This window comes from Somniosus microcephalus, chromosome 19 (genome assembly GCF_052327205.1).
Source record: "Somniosus microcephalus isolate GS21.2 chromosome 19, FLI_Smic_1.0, whole genome shotgun sequence".
NCBI lineage: Eukaryota > Metazoa > Chordata > Chondrichthyes > Squaliformes > Somniosidae > Somniosus > Somniosus microcephalus.
Window position 1 is genome coordinate 23,649,748 of NC_141005.1, and position 19,974 is coordinate 23,669,721.

General features: G+C 46.5%; 5 non-coding genes and 3 pseudogenes across 5 annotated transcripts; all 8 read right to left on the reverse strand.

Moving 5' to 3' along the window:
- Positions 1–616: 616 nt before the first annotated feature.
- LOC147104032 (5S ribosomal RNA) lies at positions 617–735 on the reverse strand. Its single transcript, XR_015072704.1, has one exon. It is a non-coding gene; the product is annotated as a 5S ribosomal RNA (ribosomal RNA).
- Positions 736–3,162: 2,427 nt separating this feature from the next.
- LOC147104033 (5S ribosomal RNA) lies at positions 3,163–3,281 on the reverse strand. The gene has a single exon (XR_015072705.1). It is a non-coding gene; the product is annotated as a 5S ribosomal RNA (ribosomal RNA).
- Positions 3,282–5,698: 2,417 nt separating this feature from the next.
- LOC147104034 (5S ribosomal RNA) lies at positions 5,699–5,818 on the reverse strand (annotated as a pseudogene).
- Positions 5,819–8,243: 2,425 nt separating this feature from the next.
- LOC147104035 (5S ribosomal RNA) lies at positions 8,244–8,362 on the reverse strand. Its single transcript, XR_015072836.1, has one exon. It is a non-coding gene; the product is annotated as a 5S ribosomal RNA (ribosomal RNA).
- A 2,419-nt stretch (positions 8,363–10,781) lies between these two features.
- LOC147104036 (5S ribosomal RNA) lies at positions 10,782–10,900 on the reverse strand. Its single transcript, XR_015072810.1, has one exon. It is a non-coding gene; the product is annotated as a 5S ribosomal RNA (ribosomal RNA).
- Positions 10,901–13,311: 2,411 nt separating this feature from the next.
- Positions 13,312–13,430, reverse strand: LOC147104037 (5S ribosomal RNA; annotated as a pseudogene).
- Positions 13,431–15,857: 2,427 nt separating this feature from the next.
- Positions 15,858–15,977, reverse strand: LOC147104038 (5S ribosomal RNA; annotated as a pseudogene).
- Positions 15,978–18,398: 2,421 nt separating this feature from the next.
- On the reverse strand, positions 18,399–18,517 carry LOC147104039 (5S ribosomal RNA). The gene has a single exon (XR_015072824.1). It is a non-coding gene; the product is annotated as a 5S ribosomal RNA (ribosomal RNA).
- Positions 18,518–19,974: the final 1,457 nt, after the last annotated feature.

Genomic DNA, 19,974 nt, shown 5'->3' on the forward strand with positions numbered 1-19,974 from the left:
CGAATGGCCTCCTTCTGTGCTGTAAATTTCTATGATTCTGCCTGATCATGTGACATCTGCCCACACGACTTCTACAAATGTTATTACATTGTAGCCAGGATTGTTTAGTTTCCAATTCCGCCCATTTTGAAGCCAGGTCTCCGTTATGGCTACTATTGCATAACCCCATGTGGCAACTTGCGCCTGCAACTCGTCAATCTCATTTGTAACACTCCTCGCATTAACACACATGCATTTCAACAGCATGCTAGTTGGCTTTGCTTTTTTCCTGAATTTAACTGCTGCTCTTTCTACATTCTTCTTTGTTCTGTTGCTGTTTGTCCCTCCGAGTTTTCTATGCACCTTGTCTCTCCTCTCTGCTGCTGTGTCCTGGTGGCCCTCCGCCAGTGTGTGTATTTTGGCTATCTTATTTTCTTCTTCTGCTTATTTCGGCCCTGTGTCTGGAGCCCCTTGCATTTGTGTAGCAGCAGGAGAATGTGCAGCGAAGAAATGGTCAAAGGAAAGCGAGAGAGAGAGAGAGAGAGAGAGAGAGAGCAGCAAAAAGGATGTTGATTGATTAAGAGCAGTGTGTGCGCGTGTGTGTGCAAAACGTTGAGCAGCCTGTGGCGGCAGCAAAAGCCTACTGCACCTGGTATTCCCAGGCAGTCTCCCATCCAAGTACTAACCAGGCCTGACTCTGCTTAGCTTCCGAGATCAGACGAGATCGGGCGCATTCAGACTAGTATGGCCGTAGGCATATGCTAGCTGGCTTTCTCTTTACTTAAAGCTGTCGCCCATTTTTTTCTCTTCTACGCATTCATACAAGTATTCAACACTCAATTTACATTTACAAATTTTACTCCTCCCGCAACCCCCCACCCCCCCTCCACCTCTTCTTGCTGCTCTGCCTCCCACACAAACAAACTACAAGCCCAACCCTTCATTGCCTTCTATTCAAATATTACATCAAATAAACATGCTCAAACACCAAGTCTTAAGGGCTGTAGCATCTTTCAAACTGGACAAATACCCAGGCCCGCATCAAATCTATCCCACACTCTTAAGAGAAGTAAGACACCAAATAGCACAGGCTCTCACCATCATTTTACAATCCTCTCTGGCTACAGGTGTGGTGCCCGACCACTGGAGGACTGCTAACGTGCTACCGTTCTTTCAAAAGGGAGAGAGGGATAGACCGCATAATTACAGGCCAGTCAGCCTAACCTCGGTGGTGGGAAAATTATTGGAAAAAGTTCTGAGGGACAGGAGAAATCTTCATTTAGAAAGACACGGATTAATCAGGGACAGTCAGCATGGATTTCTTAACGGAAGGTCGTGTCTGACTAACGCAATTCAATTTTTCGAGGAGGTAACAAGGAGGGTCGATGAGGGTAGTGCCTTTGATGTAGTCTATATGGATTTTAGCAAGGCTTTTGATAAGGTCCCGCATGCCAGATTGGTCACGAAAGTAAAAGCCCATGGGATCCAAGGCAAAGTGGCAAGTTGGATCCAAAATTGGCTCAGAGGCAGGAAACAAAGGGTAATGGTCGAAGGGTGTTTTTGTGACCGGAAGGCTGTTTCCAGTGGGGTTCCGCAGGGCTCACAGAATCACAGAAACCCCACAGTGCAGATAGAGGCCATTTCGGCCCATCGAGCCTGCACCGACTCAGTACTGGGCCCTTTGCTTTTTCTGGTATATATCAATGATTTGGATTTGAATGTAGGAAGTATGATTAAGAAGTTTGCAGATGATACAAAAATTGGCCGTGTGGTTAATAATGAAACAGAATGCTGTAGACTGCAGGAAGATATCAATGGACTCGTCTAGTGGGCAGAACAGTGGCAAATGGAATTCAGTTGGAATACACAATAAATGGTAGGACACTGAGAAATGCAGAGGATCAGCGGGACCTTGGAGTGCATGTCCACAGATCCCTGAAGGTAGCAGGACAGGTAGATAAAGTGGTTAAGCAGGCATACGGGATACTTGCCTTTATTAGCCGAGGCGTAGAATATAAGAGCGGGGAGGTTATGCTTCAACTGTATAAAACACTAGTTAGGCCGCAGCTAGAGTGCCGCGTGCAGTTCTGGTCACCACATTACAAGAAGGATGCGATTGCACTAGAGAAGGTGCAGAGGAGATTTCCGAGGATGTTGCCTGGGCTGGGGAATTTTAGTTATGAGGAAAGATTGGATAGGCTGGGGTTGTTTTCTTTGGAACACAGGAGGCTGAGGCGAGACCTAATTGAGGTGTGTAAAATTATGAGGGGCCGAGATAGAGTGGATAGGAAGGACCTATTTCCCTTAGCAGAAGGGTCAATAATAGATTTCAAGTAATTGGTAGGAGGTTTACAGGGAATTTGAGGAGACATTTTTTCACCCAGTGAATGGTGGGGGTCTGGAATGCACTGCCTGAAAGGGTGGTAGAGGCAGAAACCCTCATCACGTTTAAAAAGTACTTGGATATGCACTTGAACTGCCGTAACCTACAAGGCTACGGACCAAGTGCTGTAAAGTGGGATTTGGGTGGATTGCTCTTTGTCGGCTGGCACGGACAAGATGGGCCGAATGGCCTCCTTCTGTGCTGTAAATTTCTATGATTCTGCCTGATCATGTGACATCTGCCCACACGACTTCTACAAATGTTATTACATTGTAGCCAGGATTGTTTAGTTTCCAATTCCGCCCATTTTGAAGCCAGGTCTCCGTTATGGCTACTATTGCATAACCCCATGTGGCAACTTGCGCCTGCAACTCGTCAATCTCATTTGTAACACTCCTCGCATTAACACACATGCATTTCAACAGCATGCTAGTTGGCTTTGCTTTTTTCCTGAATTTAACTGCTGCTCTTTCTACATTCTTCTTTGTTCTGTTGCTGTTTGTCCCTCCGAGTTTTCTATGCACCTTGTCTCTCCTCTCTGCTGCTGTGTCCTGGTGGCCCTCCGCCAGTGTGTGTATTTTGGCTATCTTATTTTCTTCTTCTGCTTATTTCGGCCCTGTGTCTGGAGCCCCTTGCATTTGTGTAGCAGCAGGAGAATGTGCAGCGAAGAAATGGTCAAAGGAAAGCGAGAGAGAGAGAGAGAGAGAGAGAGAGAGAGCAGCAAAAAGGATGTTGATTGATTAAGAGCAGTGTGTGCGCGTGTGTGTGCAAAACGTTGAGCAGCCTGTGGCGGCAGCAAAAGCCTACTGCACCTGGTATTCCCAGGCAGTCTCCCATCCAAGTACTAACCAGGCCTGACTCTGCTTAGCTTCCGAGATCAGACGAGATCGGGCGCATTCAGACTAGTATGGCCGTAGGCATATGCTAGCTGGCTTTCTCTTTACTTAAAGCTGTCGCCCATTTTTTTCTCTTCTACGCATTCATACAAGTATTCAACACTCAATTTACATTTACAAATTTTACTCCTCCCGCAACCCCCCACCCCCCCTCCACCTCTTCTTGCTGCTCTGCCTCCCACACAAACAAACTACAAGCCCAACCCTTCATTGCCTTCTATTCAAATATTACATCAAATAAACATGCTCAAACACCAAGTCTTAAGGGCTGTAGCATCTTTCAAACTGGACAAATACCCAGGCCCGCATCAAATCTATCCCACACTCTTAAGAGAAGTAAGACACCAAATAGCACAGGCTCTCACCATCATTTTACAATCCTCTCTGGCTACAGGTGTGGTGCCCGACCACTGGAGGACTGCTAACGTGCTACCGTTCTTTCAAAAGGGAGAGAGGGATAGACCGCATAATTACAGGCCAGTCAGCCTAACCTCGGTGGTGGGAAAATTATTGGAAAAAGTTCTGAGGGACAGGAGAAATCTTCATTTAGAAAGACACGGATTAATCAGGGACAGTCAGCATGGATTTCTTAACGGAAGGTCGTGTCTGACTAACGCAATTCAATTTTTCGAGGAGGTAACAAGGAGGGTCGATGAGGGTAGTGCCTTTGATGTAGTCTATATGGATTTTAGCAAGGCTTTTGATAAGGTCCCGCATGCCAGATTGGTCACGAAAGTAAAAGCCCATGGGATCCAAGGCAAAGTGGCAAGTTGGATCCAAAATTGGCTCAGAGGCAGGAAACAAAGGGTAATGGTCGAAGGGTGTTTTTGTGACCGGAAGGCTGTTTCCAGTGGGGTTCCGCAGGGCTCACAGAATCACAGAAACCCCACAGTGCAGATAGAGGCCATTTCGGCCCATCGAGCCTGCACCGACTCAGTACTGGGCCCTTTGCTTTTTCTGGTATATATCAATGATTTGGATTTGAATGTAGGAAGTATGATTAAGAAGTTTGCAGATGATACAAAAATTGGCCGTGTGGTTAATAATGAAACAGAATGCTGTAGACTGCAGGAAGATATCAATGGACTCGTCTAGTGGGCAGAACAGTGGCAAATGGAATTCAGTTGGAATACACAATAAATGGTAGGACACTGAGAAATGCAGAGGATCAGCGGGACCTTGGAGTGCATGTCCACAGATCCCTGAAGGTAGCAGGACAGGTAGATAAAGTGGTTAAGCAGGCATACGGGATACTTGCCTTTATTAGCCGAGGCGTAGAATATAAGAGCGGGGAGGTTATGCTTCAACTGTATAAAACACTAGTTAGGCCGCAGCTAGAGTGCCGCGTGCAGTTCTGGTCACCACATTACAAGAAGGATGCGATTGCACTAGAGAAGGTGCAGAGGAGATTTCCGAGGATGTTGCCTGGGCTGGGGAATTTTAGTTATGAGGAAAGATTGGATAGGCTGGGGTTGTTTTCTTTGGAACACAGGAGGCTGAGGCGAGACCTAATTGAGGTGTGTAAAATTATGAGGGGCCGAGATAGAGTGGATAGGAAGGACCTATTTCCCTTAGCAGAAGGGTCAATAATAGATTTCAAGTAATTGGTAGGAGGTTTACAGGGAATTTGAGGAGACATTTTTTCACCCAGTGAATGGTGGGGGTCTGGAATGCACTGCCTGAAAGGGTGGTAGAGGCAGAAACCCTCATCACGTTTAAAAAGTACTTGGATATGCACTTGAACTGCCGTAACCTACAAGGCTACGGACCAAGTGCTGTAAAGTGGGATTTGGGTGGATTGCTCTTTGTCGGCTGGCACGGACAAGATGGGCCGAATGGCCTCCTTCTGTGCTGTAAATTTCTATGATTCTGCCTGATCATGTGACATCTGCCCACACGACTTCTACAAATGTTATTACATTGTAGCCAGGATTGTTTAGTTTCCAATTCCGCCCATTTTGAAGCCAGGTCTCCGTTATGGCTACTATTGCATAACCCCATGTGGCAACTTGCGCCTGCAACTCGTCAATCTCATTTGTAACGCTCCTCGCATTAACACACATGCATTTCAACAGCATGCTAGTTGGCTTTGCTTTTTTCCTGAATTTAACTGCTGCTCTTTCTACATTCTTCTTTGTTCTGTTGCTGTTTGTCCCTCCGAGTTTTCTATGCACCTTGTCTCTCCTCTCTGCTGCTGTGTCCTGGTGGCCCTCCGCCAGTGTGTGTATTTTGGCTATCTTATTTTCTTCTTCTGCTTATTTCGGCCCTGTGTCTGGAGCCCCTTGCATTTGTGTAGCAGCAGGAGAATGTGCAGCGAAGAAATGGTCAAAGGAAAGCGAGAGAGAGAGAGAGAGAGAGCAGCAAAAAGGATGTTGATTGATTAAGAGCAGTGTGTGCGCGTGTGTGTGCAAAACGTTGAGCAGCCTGTGGCGGCAGCAAAAGCCTACTGCACCTGGTATTCCCAGGCAGTCTCCCATCCAAGTACTAACCAGGCCTGACTCTGCTTAGCTTCCAGAGATCAGACGAGATCGGGCACATTCAGACTAGTATGGCCGTAGGCATATGCTAGCTGGCTTTCTCTTTACTTAAAGCTGTCGCCCATTTTTTTCTCTTCTACGCATTCATACAAGTATTCAACACTCAATTTACATTTACAAATTTTACTCCTCCCGCAACCCCCCACCCCCCCTCCACCTCTTCTTGCTGCTCTGCCTCCCACACAAACAAACTACAAGCCCAACCCTTCATTGCCTTCTATTCAAATATTACATCAAATAAACATGCTCAAACACCAAGTCTTAAGGGCTGTAGCATCTTTCAAACTGGACAAATACCCAGGCCCGCATCAAATCTATCCCACACTCTTAAGAGAAGTAAGACACCAAATAGCACAGGCTCTCACCATCATTTTACAATCCTCTCTGGCTACAGGTGTGGTGCCCGACCACTGGAGGACTGCTAACGTGCTACCGTTCTTTCAAAAGGGAGAGAGGGATAGACCGCATAATTACAGGCCAGTCAGCCTAACCTCGGTGGTGGGAAAATTATTGGAAAAAGTTCTGAGGGACAGGAGAAATCTTCATTTAGAAAGACACGGATTAATCAGGGACAGTCAGCATGGATTTCTTAACGGAAGGTCGTGTCTGACTAACGCAATTCAATTTTTCGAGGAGGTAACAAGGAGGGTCGATGAGGGTAGTGCCTTTGATGTAGTCTATATGGATTTTAGCAAGGCTTTTGATAAGGTCCCGCATGCCAGATTGGTCACGAAAGTAAAAGCCCATGGGATCCAAGGCAAAGTGGCAAGTTGGATCCAAAATTGGCTCAGAGGCAGGAAACAAAGGGTAATGGTCGAAGGGTGTTTTTGTGACCGGAAGGCTGTTTCCAGTGGGGTTCCGCAGGGCTCACAGAATCACAGAAACCCCACAGTGCAGATAGAGGCCATTTCGGCCCATCGAGCCTGCACCGACTCAGTACTGGGCCCTTTGCTTTTTCTGGTATATATCAATGATTTGGATTTGAATGTAGGAAGTATGATTAAGAAGTTTGCAGATGATACAAAAATTGGCCGTGTGGTTAATAATGAAACAGAATGCTGTAGACTGCAGGAAGATATCAATGGACTCGTCTAGTGGGCAGAACAGTGGCAAATGGAATTCAGTTGGAATACACAATAAATGGTAGGACACTGAGAAATGCAGAGGATCAGCGGGACCTTGGAGTGCATGTCCACAGATCCCTGAAGGTAGCAGGACAGGTAGATAAAGTGGTTAAGCAGGCATACGGGATACTTGCCTTTATTAGCCGAGGCGTAGAATATAAGAGCGGGGAGGTTATGCTTCAACTGTATAAAACACTAGTTAGGCCGCAGCTAGAGTGCCGCGTGCAGTTCTGGTCACCACATTACAAGAAGGATGCGATTGCACGAGAGAAGGTGCAGAGGAGATTTCCGAGGATGTTGCCTGGGCTGGGGAATTTTAGTTATGAGGAAAGATTGGATAGGCTGGGGTTGTTTTCTTTGGAACACAGGAGGCTGAGGCGAGACCTAATTGAGGTGTGTAAAATTATGAGGGGCCGAGATAGAGTGGATAGGAAGGACCTATTTCCCTTAGCAGAAGGGTCAATAATAGATTTCAAGTAATTGGTAGGAGGTTTACAGGGAAATTGAGGAGACATTTTTTCACCCAGTGAATGGTGGGGGTCTGGAATGCACTGCCTGAAAGGGTGGTAGAGGCAGAAACCCTCATCACGTTTAAAAAGTACTTGGATATGCACTTGAACTGCCGTAACCTACAAGGCTACGGACCAAGTGCTGTAAAGTGGGATTTGGGTGGATTGCTCTTTGTCGGCTGGCACGGACAAGATGGGCCGAATGGCCTCCTTCTGTGCTGTAAATTTCTATGATTCTGCCTGATCATGTGACATCTGCCCACACGACTTCTACAAATGTTATTACATTGTAGCCAGGATTGTTTAGTTTCCAATTCCGCCCATTTTGAAGCCAGGTCTCCGTTATGGCTACTATTGCATAACCCCATGTGGCAACTTGCGCCTGCAACTCGTCAATCTCATTTGTAACACTCCTCGCATTAACACACATGCATTTCAACAGCATGCTAGTTGGCTTTGCTTTTTTCCTGAATTTAACTGCTGCTCTTTCTACATTCTTCTTTGTTCTGTTGCTGTTTGTCCCTCCGAGTTTTCTATGCACCTTGTCTCTCCTCTCTGCTGCTGTGTCCTGGTGGCCCTCCGCCAGTGTGTGTATTTTGGCTATCTTATTTTCTTCTTCTGCTTATTTCGGCCCTGTGTCTGGAGCCCCTTGCATTTGTGTAGCAGCAGGAGAATGTGCAGCGAAGAAATGGTCAAAGGAAAGCGAGAGAGAGAGAGAGAGAGAGAGAGAGAGCAGCAAAAAGGATGTTGATTGATTAAGAGCAGTGTGTGCGCGTGTGTGTGCAAAACGTTGAGCAGCCTGTGGCGGCAGCAAAAGCCTACTGCACCTGGTATTCCCAGGCAGTCTCCCATCCAAGTACTAACCAGGCCTGACTCTGCTTAGCTTCCGAGATCAGACGAGATCGGGCACATTCAGACTAGTATGGCCGTAGGCATATGCTAGCTGGCTTTCTCTTTACTTAAAGCTGTCGCCCATTTTTTTCTCTTCTACGCATTCATACAAGTATTCAACACTCAATTTACATTTACAAATTTTACTCCTCCCGCAACCCCCCACCCCCCCTCCACCTCTTCTTGCTGCTCTGCCTCCCACACAAACAAACTACAAGCCCAACCCTTCATTGCCTTCTATTCAAATATTACATCAAATAAACATGCTCAAACACCAAGTCTTAAGGGCTGTAGCATCTTTCAAACTGGACAAATACCCAGGCCCGCATCAAATCTATCCCACACTCTTAAGAGAAGTAAGACACCAAATAGCACAGGCTCTCACCATCATTTTACAATCCTCTCTGGCTACAGGTGTGGTGCCCGACCACTGGAGGACTGCTAACGTGCTACCGTTCTTTCAAAAGGGAGAGAGGGATAGACCGCATAATTACAGGCCAGTCAGCCTAACCTCGGTGGTGGGAAAATTATTGGAAAAAGTTCTGAGGGACAGGAGAAATCTTCATTTAGAAAGACACGGATTAATCAGGGACAGTCAGCATGGATTTCTTAACGGAAGGTCGTGTCTGACTAACGCAATTCAATTTTTCGAGGAGGTAACAAGGAGGGTCGATGAGGGTAGTGCCTTTGATGTAGTCTATATGGATTTTAGCAAGGCTTTTGATAAGGTCCCGCATGCCAGATTGGTCACGAAAGTAAAAGCCCATGGGATCCAAGGCAAAGTGGCAAGTTGGATCCAAAATTGGCTCAGAGGCAGGAAACAAAGGGTAATGGTCGAAGGGTGTTTTTGTGACCGGAAGGCTGTTTCCAGTGGGGTTCCGCAGGGCTCACAGAATCACAGAAACCCCACAGTGCAGATAGAGGCCATTTCGGCCCATCGAGCCTGCACCGACTCAGTACTGGGCCCTTTGCTTTTTCTGGTATATATCAATGATTTGGATTTGAATGTAGGAAGTATGATTAAGAAGTTTGCAGATGATACAAAAATTGGCCGTGTGGTTAATAATGAAACAGAATGCTGTAGACTGCAGGAAGATATCAATGGACTCGTCTAGTGGGCAGAACAGTGGCAAATGGAATTCAGTTGGAATACACAATAAATGGTAGGACACTGAGAAATGCAGAGGATCAGCGGGACCTTGGAGTGCATGTCCACAGATCCCTGAAGGTAGCAGGACAGGTAGATAAAGTGGTTAAGCAGGCATACGGGATACTTGCCTTTATTAGCCGAGGCGTAGAATATAAGAGCGGGGAGGTTATGCTTCAACTGTATAAAACACTAGTTAGGCCGCAGCTAGAGTGCCGCGTGCAGTTCTGGTCACCACATTACAAGAAGGATGCGATTGCACTAGAGAAGGTGCAGAGGAGATTTCCGAGGATGTTGCCTGGGCTGGGGAATTTTAGTTATGAGGAAAGATTGGATAGGCTGGGGTTGTTTTCTTTGGAACACAGGAGGCTGAGGCGAGACCTAATTGAGGTGTGTAAAATTATGAGGGGCCGAGATAGAGTGGATAGGAAGGACCTATTTCCCTTAGCAGAAGGGTCAATAATAGATTTCAAGTAATTGGTAGGAGGTTTACAGGGAAATTGAGGAGACATTTTTTCACCCAGTGAATGGTGGGGGTCTGGAATGCACTGCCTGAAAGGGTGGTAGAGGCAGAAACCCTCATCACGTTTAAAAAGTACTTGGATATGCACTTGAACTGCCGTAACCTACAAGGCTACGGACCAAGTGCTGTAAAGTGGGATTTGGGTGGATTGCTCTTTGTCGGCTGGCACGGACAAGATGGGCCGAATGGCCTCCTTCTGTGCTGTAAATTTCTATGATTCTGCCTGATCATGTGACATCTGCCCACACGACTTCTACAAATGTTATTACATTGTAGCCAGGATTGTTTAGTTTCCAATTCCGCCCATTTTGAAGCCAGGTCTCCGTTATGGCTACTATTGCATAACCCCATGTGGCAACTTGCGCCTGCAACTCGTCAATCTTATTTGTAACACTCCTCGCATTAACACACATGCATTTCAACAGCATGCTAGTTGGCTTTGCTTTTTTCCTGAATTTAACTGCTGCTCTTTCTACATTCTTCTTTGTTCTGTTGCTGTTTGTCCCTCCGAGTTTTCTATGCACCTTGTCTCTCCTCTCTGCTGCTGTGTCCTGGTGGCCCTCCGCCAGTGTGTGTATTTTGGCTATCTTATTTTCTTCTTCTGCTTATTTCGGCCCTGTGTCTGGAGCCCCTTGCATTTGTGTAGCAGCAGGAGAATGTGCAGCGAAGAAATGGTCAAAGGAAAGCGAGAGAGAGAGAGAGAGAGAGAGCAGCAAAAAGGATGTTGATTGATTAAGAGCAGTGTGTGCGCGTGTGTGTGCAAAACGTTGAGCAGCCTGTGGCGGCAGCAAAAGCCTACTGCACCCGGTATTCCCAGGCAGTCTCCCATCCAAGTACTAACCAGGCCTGACTCTGCTTAGCTTCCGAGATCAGACGAGATCGGGCGCATTCAGACTAGTATGGCCGTAGGCATATGCTAGCTGGCTTTCTCTTTACTTAAAGCTGTCGCCCATTTTTTTCTCTTCTACGCATTCATACAAGTATTCAACACTCAATTTACATTTACAAATTTTACTCCTCCCGCAACCCCCCACCCCCCCGCCACCTCTTCTTGCTGCTCTGCCTCCCACACAAACAAACTACAAGCCCAACCCTTCATTGCCTTCTATTCAAATATTACATCAAATAAACATGCTCAAACACCAAGTCTTAAGGGCTGTAGCATCTTTCAAACTGGACAAATACCCAGGCCCGCATCAAATCTATCCCACACTCTTAAGAGAAGTAAGACACCAAATAGCACAGGCTCTCACCATCATTTTACAATCCTCTCTGGCTACAGGTGTGGTGCCCGACCACTGGAGGACTGCTAACGTGCTACCGTTCTTTCAAAAGGGAGAGAGGGATAGACCGCATAATTACAGGCCAGTCAGCCTAACCTCGGTGGTGGGAAAATTATTGGAAAAAGTTCTGAGGGACAGGAGAAATCTTCATTTAGAAAGACACGGATTAATCAGGGACAGTCAGCATGGATTTCTTAACGGAAGGTCGTGTCTGACTAACGCAATTCAATTTTTCGAGGAGGTAACAAGGAGGGTCGATGAGGGTAGTGCCTTTGATGTAGTCTATATGGATTTTAGCAAGGCTTTTGATAAGGTCCCGCATGCCAGATTGGTCACGAAAGTAAAAGCCCATGGGATCCAAGGCAAAGTGGCAAGTTGGATCCAAAATTGGCTCAGAGGCAGGAAACAAAGGGTAATGGTCGAAGGGTGTTTTTGTGACCGGAAGGCTGTTTCCAGTGGGGTTCCGCAGGGCTCACAGAATCACAGAAACCCCACAGTGCAGATAGAGGCCATTTCGGCCCATCGAGCCTGCACCGACTCAGTACTGGGCCCTTTGCTTTTTCTGGTATATATCAATGATTTGGATTTGAATGTAGGAAGTATGATTAAGAAGTTTGCAGATGATACAAAAATTGGCCGTGTGGTTAATAATGAAACAGAATGCTGTAGACTGCAGGAAGATATCAATGGACTCGTCTAGTGGGCAGAACAGTGGCAAATGGAATTCAGTTGGAATACACAATAAATGGTAGGACACTGAGAAATGCAGAGGATCAGCGGGACCTTGGAGCGCATGTCCACAGATCCCTGAAGGTAGCAGGACAGGTAGATAAAGTGGTTAAGCAGGCATACGGGATACTTGCCTTTATTAGCCGAGGCGTAGAATATAAGAGCGGGGAGGTTATGCTTCAACTGTATAAAACACTAGTTAGGCCGCAGCTAGAGTGCCGCGTGCAGTTCTGGTCACCACATTACAAGAAGGATGCGATTGCACTAGAGAAGGTGCAGAGGAGATTTCCGAGGATGTTGCCTGGGCTGGGGAATTTTAGTTATGAGGAAAGATTGGATAGGCTGGGGTTGTTTTCTTTGGAACACAGGAGGCTGAGGCGAGACCTAATTGAGGTGTGTAAAATTATGAGGGGCCGAGATAGAGTGGATAGGAAGGACCTATTTCCCTTAGCAGAAGGGTCAATAATAGATTTCAAGTAATTGGTAGGAGGTTTACAGGGAATTTGAGGAGACATTTTTTCACCCAGTGAATGGTGGGGGTCTGGAATGCACTGCCTGAAAGGGTGGTAGAGGCAGAAACCCTCATCACGTTTAAAAAGTACTTGGATATGCACTTGAACTGCCGTAACCTACAAGGCTACGGACCAAGTGCTGTAAAGTGGGATTTGGGTGGATTGCTCTTTGTCGGCTGGCACGGACAAGATGGGCCGAATGGCCTCCTTCTGTGCTGTAAATTTCTATGATTCTGCCTGATCATGTGACATCTGCCCACACGACTTCTACAAATGTTATTACATTGTAGCCAGGATTGTTTAGTTTCCAATTCCGCCCATTTTGAAGCCAGGTCCCCGTTATGGCTACTATTGCATAACCCCATGTGGCAACTTGCGCCTGCAACTCGTCAATCTTATTTGTAACGCTCCTCGCATTAACACACATGCATTTCAACAGCATGCTAGTTGGCTTTGCTTTTTTCCTGAATTTAACTGCTGCTCTTTCTACATTCTTCTTTGTTCTGTTGCTGTTTGTCCCTCCGAGTTTTCTATGCACCTTGTCTCTCCTCTCTGCTGCTCTGTCCTGGTGGCCCTCCGCCAGTGTGTGTATTTTGGCTATCTTATTTTCTTCTTCTGCTTATTTCGGCCCTGTGTCTGGAGCCCCTTGCATTTGTGTAGCAGCAGGAGAATGTGCAGCGAAGAAATGGTCAAAGGAAAGCGAGAGAGAGAGAGAGAGAGAGAGAGCAGCAAAAAGGATGTTGATTGATTAAGAGCAGTGTGTGCGCAAAACGTTGAGCAGCCTGTGGCGGCAGCAAAAGCCTACTGCACCTGGTGTTCCCAGGCAGTCTCCCATCCAAGTACTAACCAGGCCTGACTCTGCTTAGTTTCCGAGATCAGACGAGATCGGGCGTATTCAGACTAGTATGGCCGTAGGCATATGCTAGCTGGCTTTCTCTTTACTTAAAGCTGTCGCCCATTTTTTTCTCTTCTACGCATTCATACAAGTATTCAACACTCAATTTACATTTACAAATTTTACTCCTCCCGCAACCCCCCACCCCCCCTCCACCTCTTCTTGCTGCTCTGCCTCCCACACAAACAAACTACAAGCCCAACCCTTCATTGCCTTCTATTCAAATATTACATCAAATAAACATGCTCAAACACCAAGTCTTAAGGGCTGTAGCATCTTTCAAACTGGACAAATACCCAGGCCCGCATCAAATCTATCCCACACTCTTAAGAGAAGTAAGACACCAAATAGCACAGGCTCTCACCATCATTTTACAATCCTCTCTGGCTACAGGTGTGGTGCCCGACCACTGGAGGACTGCTAACGTGCTACCGTTCTTTCAAAAGGGAGAGAGGGATAGACCGCATAATTACAGGCCAGTCAGCCTAACCTCGGTGGTGGGAAAATTATTGGAAAAAGTTCTGAGGGACAGGAGAAATCTTCATTTAGAAAGACACGGATTAATCAGGGACAGTCAGCATGGATTTCTTAACGGAAGGTCGTGTCTGACTAACGCAATTCAATTTTTCGAGGAGGTAACAAGGAGGGTCGATGAGGGTAGTGCCTTTGATGTAGTCTATATGGATTTTAGCAAGGCTTTTGATAAGGTCCCGCATGCCAGATTGGTCACGAAAGTAAAAGCCCATGGGATCCAAGGCAAAGTGGCAAGTTGGATCCAAAATTGGCTCAGAGGCAGGAAACAAAGGGTAATGGTCGAAGGGTGTTTTTGTGACCGGAAGGCTGTTTCCAGTGGGGTTCCGCAGGGCTCACAGAATCACAGAAACCCCACAGTGCAGATAGAGGCCATTTCGGCCCATCGAGCCTGCACCGACTCAGTACTGGGCCCTTTGCTTTTTCTGGTATATATCAATGATTTGGATTTGAATGTAGGAAGTATGATTAAGAAGTTTGCAGATGATACAAAAATTGGCCGTGTGGTTAATAATGAAACAGAATGCTGTAGACTGCAGGAAGATATCAATGGACTCGTCTAGTGGGCAGAACAGTGGCAAATGGAATTCAGTTGGAATACACAATAAATGGTAGGACACTGAGAAATGCAGAGGATCAGCGGGACCTTGGAGTGCATGTCCACAGATCCCTGAAGGTAGCAGGACAGGTAGATAAAGTGGTTAAGCAGGCATACGGGATACTTGCCTTTATTAGCCGAGGCGTAGAATATAAGAGCGGGGAGGTTATGCTTCAACTGTATAAAACACTAGTTAGGCCGCAGCTAGAGTGCCGCGTGCAGTTCTGGTCACCACATTACAAGAAGGATGCGATTGCACTAGAGAAGGTGCAGAGGAGATTTCCGAGGATGTTGCCTGGGCTGGGGAATTTTAGTTATGAGGAAAGATTGGATAGGCTGGGGTTGTTTTCTTTGGAACACAGGAGGCTGAGGCGAGACCTAATTGAGGTGTGTAAAATTATGAGGGGCCGAGATAGAGTGGATAGGAAGGACCTATTTCCCTTAGCAGAAGGGTCAATAATAGATTTCAAGTAATTGGTAGGAGGTTTACAGGGAATTTGAGGAGACATTTTTTCACCCAGTGAATGGTGGGGGTCTGGAATGCACTGCCTGAAAGGGTGGTAGAGGCAGAAACCCTCATCACGTTTAAAAAGTACTTGGATATGCACTTGAACTGCCGTAACCTACAAGGCTACGGACCAAGTGCTGTAAAGTGGGATTTGGGTGGATTGCTCTTTGTCGGCTGGCACGGACAAGATGGGCCGAATGGCCTCCTTCTGTGCTGTAAATTTCTATGATTCTGCCTGATCATGTGACATCTGCCCACACGACTTCTACAAATGTTATTACATTGTAGCCAGGATTGTTTAGTTTCCAATTCCGCCCATTTTGAAGCCAGGTCTCCGTTATGGCTACTATTGCATAACCCCATGTGGCAACTTGCGCCTGCAACTCGTCAATCTCATTTGTAACGCTCCTCGCATTAACACACATGCATTTCAACAGCATGCTAGTTGGCTTTGCTTTTTTCCTGAATTTAACTGCTGCTCTTTCTACATTCTTCTTTGTTCTGTTGCTGTTTGTCCCTCCGAGTTTTCTATGCACCTTGTCTCTCCTCTCTGCTGCTGTGTCCTGGTGGCCCTCCGCCAGTGTGTGTATTTTGGCTATCTTATTTTCTTCTTCTGCTTATTTCGGCCCTGTGTCTGGAGCCCCTTGCATTTGTGTAGCAGCAGGAGAATGTGCAGCGAAGAAATGGTCAAAGGAAAGCGAGAGAGAGAGACAGAGAGAGAGAGAGAGAGCAGCAAAAAGGATGTTGATTGATTAAGAGCAGTGTGTGCGCGTGTGTGTGCAAAACGTTGAGCAGCCTGTGGCGGCAGCAAAAGCCTACTGCACCTGGTATTCCCAGGCGGTCTCCCATCCAAGTACTAACCAGGCCTGACTCTGCTTAGCTTCCGAGGATCAGACGAGATCAGGCGCATTCAGACTAGTATGGCCGTAGGCATATGCTAGCTGGCTTTCTCTTTACTTAAAGCTGTCGCCCATTTTTTTCTCTTCTACGCATTCATACAAGTATTCAACACTCAATTTACATTTACAAATTTTACTCCTCCCGCAACCCCCCACCCCCCCTCCACCTCTTCTTGCTGCTCTGCCTCCCACACAAACAAACTACAAGCCCAACCCTTCATTGCCTTCTATTCAAATATTACATCAAATAAACATGCTCAAACACCAAGTCTTAAGGGCTGTAGCATCTTTCAAACTGGACAAATACCCAGGCCCGCATCAAATCTATCCCACACTCTTAAGAGAAGTAAGACACCAAATAGCACAGGCTCTCACCATCATTTTACAATCCTCTCTGGCTACAGGTGTGGTGCCCGACCACTGGAGGACTGCTAACGTGCTACCGCTCTTTCAAAAGGGAGAGAGGGATAGACCGCATAATTACAGGCCAGTCAGCCTAACCTCGGTGGTGGGAAAATTATTGGAAAAAGTTCTGAGGGACAGGAGAAATCTTCATTTAGAAAGACACGGATTAATCAGGGACAGTCAGCATGGATTTCTTAACGGAAGGTCGTGTCTGACTAACGCAATTCAATTTTTCGAGGAGGTAACAAGGAGGGTCGATGAGGGTAGTGCCTTTGATGTAGTCTATATGGATTTTAGCAAGGCTTTTGATAAGGTCCCGCATGCCAGATTGGTCACGAAAGTAAAAGCCCATGGGATCCAAGGCAAAGTGGCAAGTTGGATCCAAAATTGGCTCAGAGGCAGGAAACAAAGGGTAATGGTCGAAGGGTGTTTTTGTGACCGGAAGGCTGTTTCCAGTGGGGTTCCGCAGGGCTCACAGAATCACAGAAACCCCACAGTGCAGATAGAGGCCATTTCGGCCCATCGAGCCTGCACCGACTCAGTACTGGGCCCTTTGCTTTTTCTGGTATATATCAATGATTTGGATTTGAATGTAGGAAGTATGATTAAGAAGTTTGCAGATGATACAAAAATTGGCCGTGTGGTTAATAATGAAACAGAATGCTGTAGACTGCAGGAAGATATCAATGGACTCGTCTAGTGGGCAGAACAGTGGCAAATGGAATTCAGTTGGAATACACAATAAATGGTAGGACACTGAGAAATGCAGAGGATCAGCGGGACCTTGGAGTGCATGTCCACAGATCCCTGAAGGTAGCAGGACAGGTAGATAAAGTGGTTAAGCAGGCATACGGGATACTTGCCTTTATTAGCCGAGGCGTAGAATATAAGAGCGGGGAGGTTATGCTTCAACTGTATAAAACACTAATTAGGCCGCAGCTAGAGTGCCGCGTGCAGTTCTGGTCACCACATTACAAGAAGGATGCGATTGCACTAGAGAAGGTGCAGAGGAGATTTCCGAGGATGTTGCCTGGGCTGGGGAATTTTAGTTATGAGGAAAGATTGGATAGGCTGGGGTTGTTTTCTTTGGAACACAGGAGGCTGAGGCGAGACCTAATTGAGGTGTGTAAAATTATGAGGGGCCGAGATAGAGTGGATAGGAAGGACCTATTTCCCTTAGCAGAAGGGTCAATAATAGATTTCAAGTAATTGGTAGGAGGTTTACAGGGAATTTGAGGAGACATTTTTTCACCCAGTGAATGGTGGGGGTCTGGAATGCACTGCCTGAAAGGGTGGTAGAGGCAGAAACCCTCATCACGTTTAAAAAGTACTTGGATATGCACTTGAACTGCCGTAACCTACAAGGCTACGGACCAAGTGCTGTAAAGTGGGATTTGGGTGGATTGCTCTTTGTCGGCTGGCACGGACAAGATGGGCCGAATGGCCTCCTTCTGTGCTGTAAATTTCTATGATTCTGCCTGATCATGTGACATCTGCCCACACGACTTCTACAAATGTTATTACATTGTAGCCAGGATTGTTTAGTTTCCAACTCCGCCCATTTTGAAGCCAGGTCTCCGTTATGGCTACTATTGCATAACCCCATGTGGCAACTTGCGCCTGCAACTCGTCAATCTTATTTGTAACACTCCTCGCATTAACACACATGCATTTCAACAGCATGCTAGTTGGCTTTGCTTTTTTCCTGAATTTAACTGCTGCTCTTTCTACATTCTTCTTTGTTCTGTTGCTGTTTGTCCCTCCGAGTTTTCTATGCACCTTGTCTCTCCTCTCTGCTGCTGTGTCCTGGTGGCCCTCCGCCAGTGTGTGTATTTTGGCTATCTTATTTTCTTCTTCTGCTTATTTCGGCCCTGTGTCTGGAGCCCCTTGCATTTGTGTAGCAGCAGGAGAATGTGCAGCGAAGAAATGGTCAAAGGAAAGCGAGAGAGAGAGAGAGAGAGAGAGAGCAGCAAAAAGGATGTTGATTGATTAAGAGCAGTGTGTGCGCGTGTGTGTGCAAAACGTTGCGCAGCCTGTGGCGGCAGCAAAAGCCTACTGCACCTGGTATTCCCAGGCAGTCTCCCATCCAAGTACTAACCAGGCCTGACTCTGCTTCGCTTCCGAGATCAGACGAGATCGGGCGCATTCAGACTAGTATGGCCGTAGGCATATGCTAGCTGGCTTTCTCTTTACTTAAAGCTGTCGCCCATTTTTTTCTCTTCTACGCATTCATACAAGTATTCAACACTCAATTTACATTTACAAATTTTACTCCTCCCGCAACCCCCCACCCCCCCTCCACCTCTTCTTGCTGCTCTGCCTCCCACACAAACAAACTACAAGCCCAACCCTTCATTGCCTTCTATTCAAATATTACATCAAATAAACATGCTCAAACACCAAGTCTTAAGGGCTGTAGCATCTTTCAAACTGGACAAATACCCAGGCCCGCATCAAATCTATCCCACACTCTTAAGAGAAGTAAGACACCAAATAGCACAGGCTCTCACCATCATTTTACAATCCTCTCTGGCTACAGGTGTGGTGCCCGACCACTGGAGGACTGCTAACGTGCTACCGTTCTTTCAAAAGGGAGAGAGGGATAGACCGCATAATTACAGGCCAGTCAGCCTAACCTCGGTGGTGGGAAAATTATTGGAAAAAGTTCTGAGGGACAGGAGAAATCTTCATTTAGAAAGACACGGATTAATCAGGGACAGTCAGCATGGATTTCTTAACGGAAGGTCGTGTCTGACTAACGCAATTCAATTTTTCGAGGAGGTAACAAGGAGGGTCGATGAGGGTAGTGCCTTTGATGTAGTCTATATGGATTTTAGCAAGGCTTTTGATAAGGTCCCGCATGCCAGATTGGTCACGAAAGTAAAAGCCCATGGGATCCAAGGCAAAGTGGCAAGTTGGATCCAAAATTGGCTCAGAGGCAGGAAACAAAGGGTAATGGTCGAAGGGTGTTTTTGTGACCGGAAGGCTGTTTCCAGTGGGGTTCCGCAGGGCTCACAGAATCACAGAAACCCCACAGTGCAGATAGAGGCCATTTCGGCCCATCGAGCCTGCACCGACTCAGTACTGGGCCCTTTGCTTTTTCTGGTATATATCAATGATTTGGATTTGAATGTAGGAAGTATGATTAAGAAGTTTGCAGATGATACAAAAATTGGCCGTGTGGTTAATAATGAAACAGAATGCTGTAGACTGCAGGAAGATATCAATGGACTCGTCTAGTGGGCAGAACAGTGGCAAATGGAATTCAGTTGGAATACACAATAAATGGTAGGACACTGAGAAATGCAGAGGATCAGCGGGACCTTGGAGTGCATGTCCACAGATCCCTGAAGGTAGCAGGACAGGTAGATAAAGTGGTTAAGCAGGCATACGGGATACTTGCCTTTATTAGCCGAGGCGTAGAATATAAGAGCGGGGAGGTTATGCTTCAACTGTATAAAACACTAGTTAGGCCGCAGCTAGAGTGCCGCGTGCAGTTCTGGTCACCACATTACAAGAAGGATGCGATTGCACTAGAGAAGGTGCAGAGGAGATTTCCGAGGATGTTGCCTGGGCTGGGGAATTTTAGTTATGAGGAAAGATTGGATAGGCTGGGGTTGTTTTC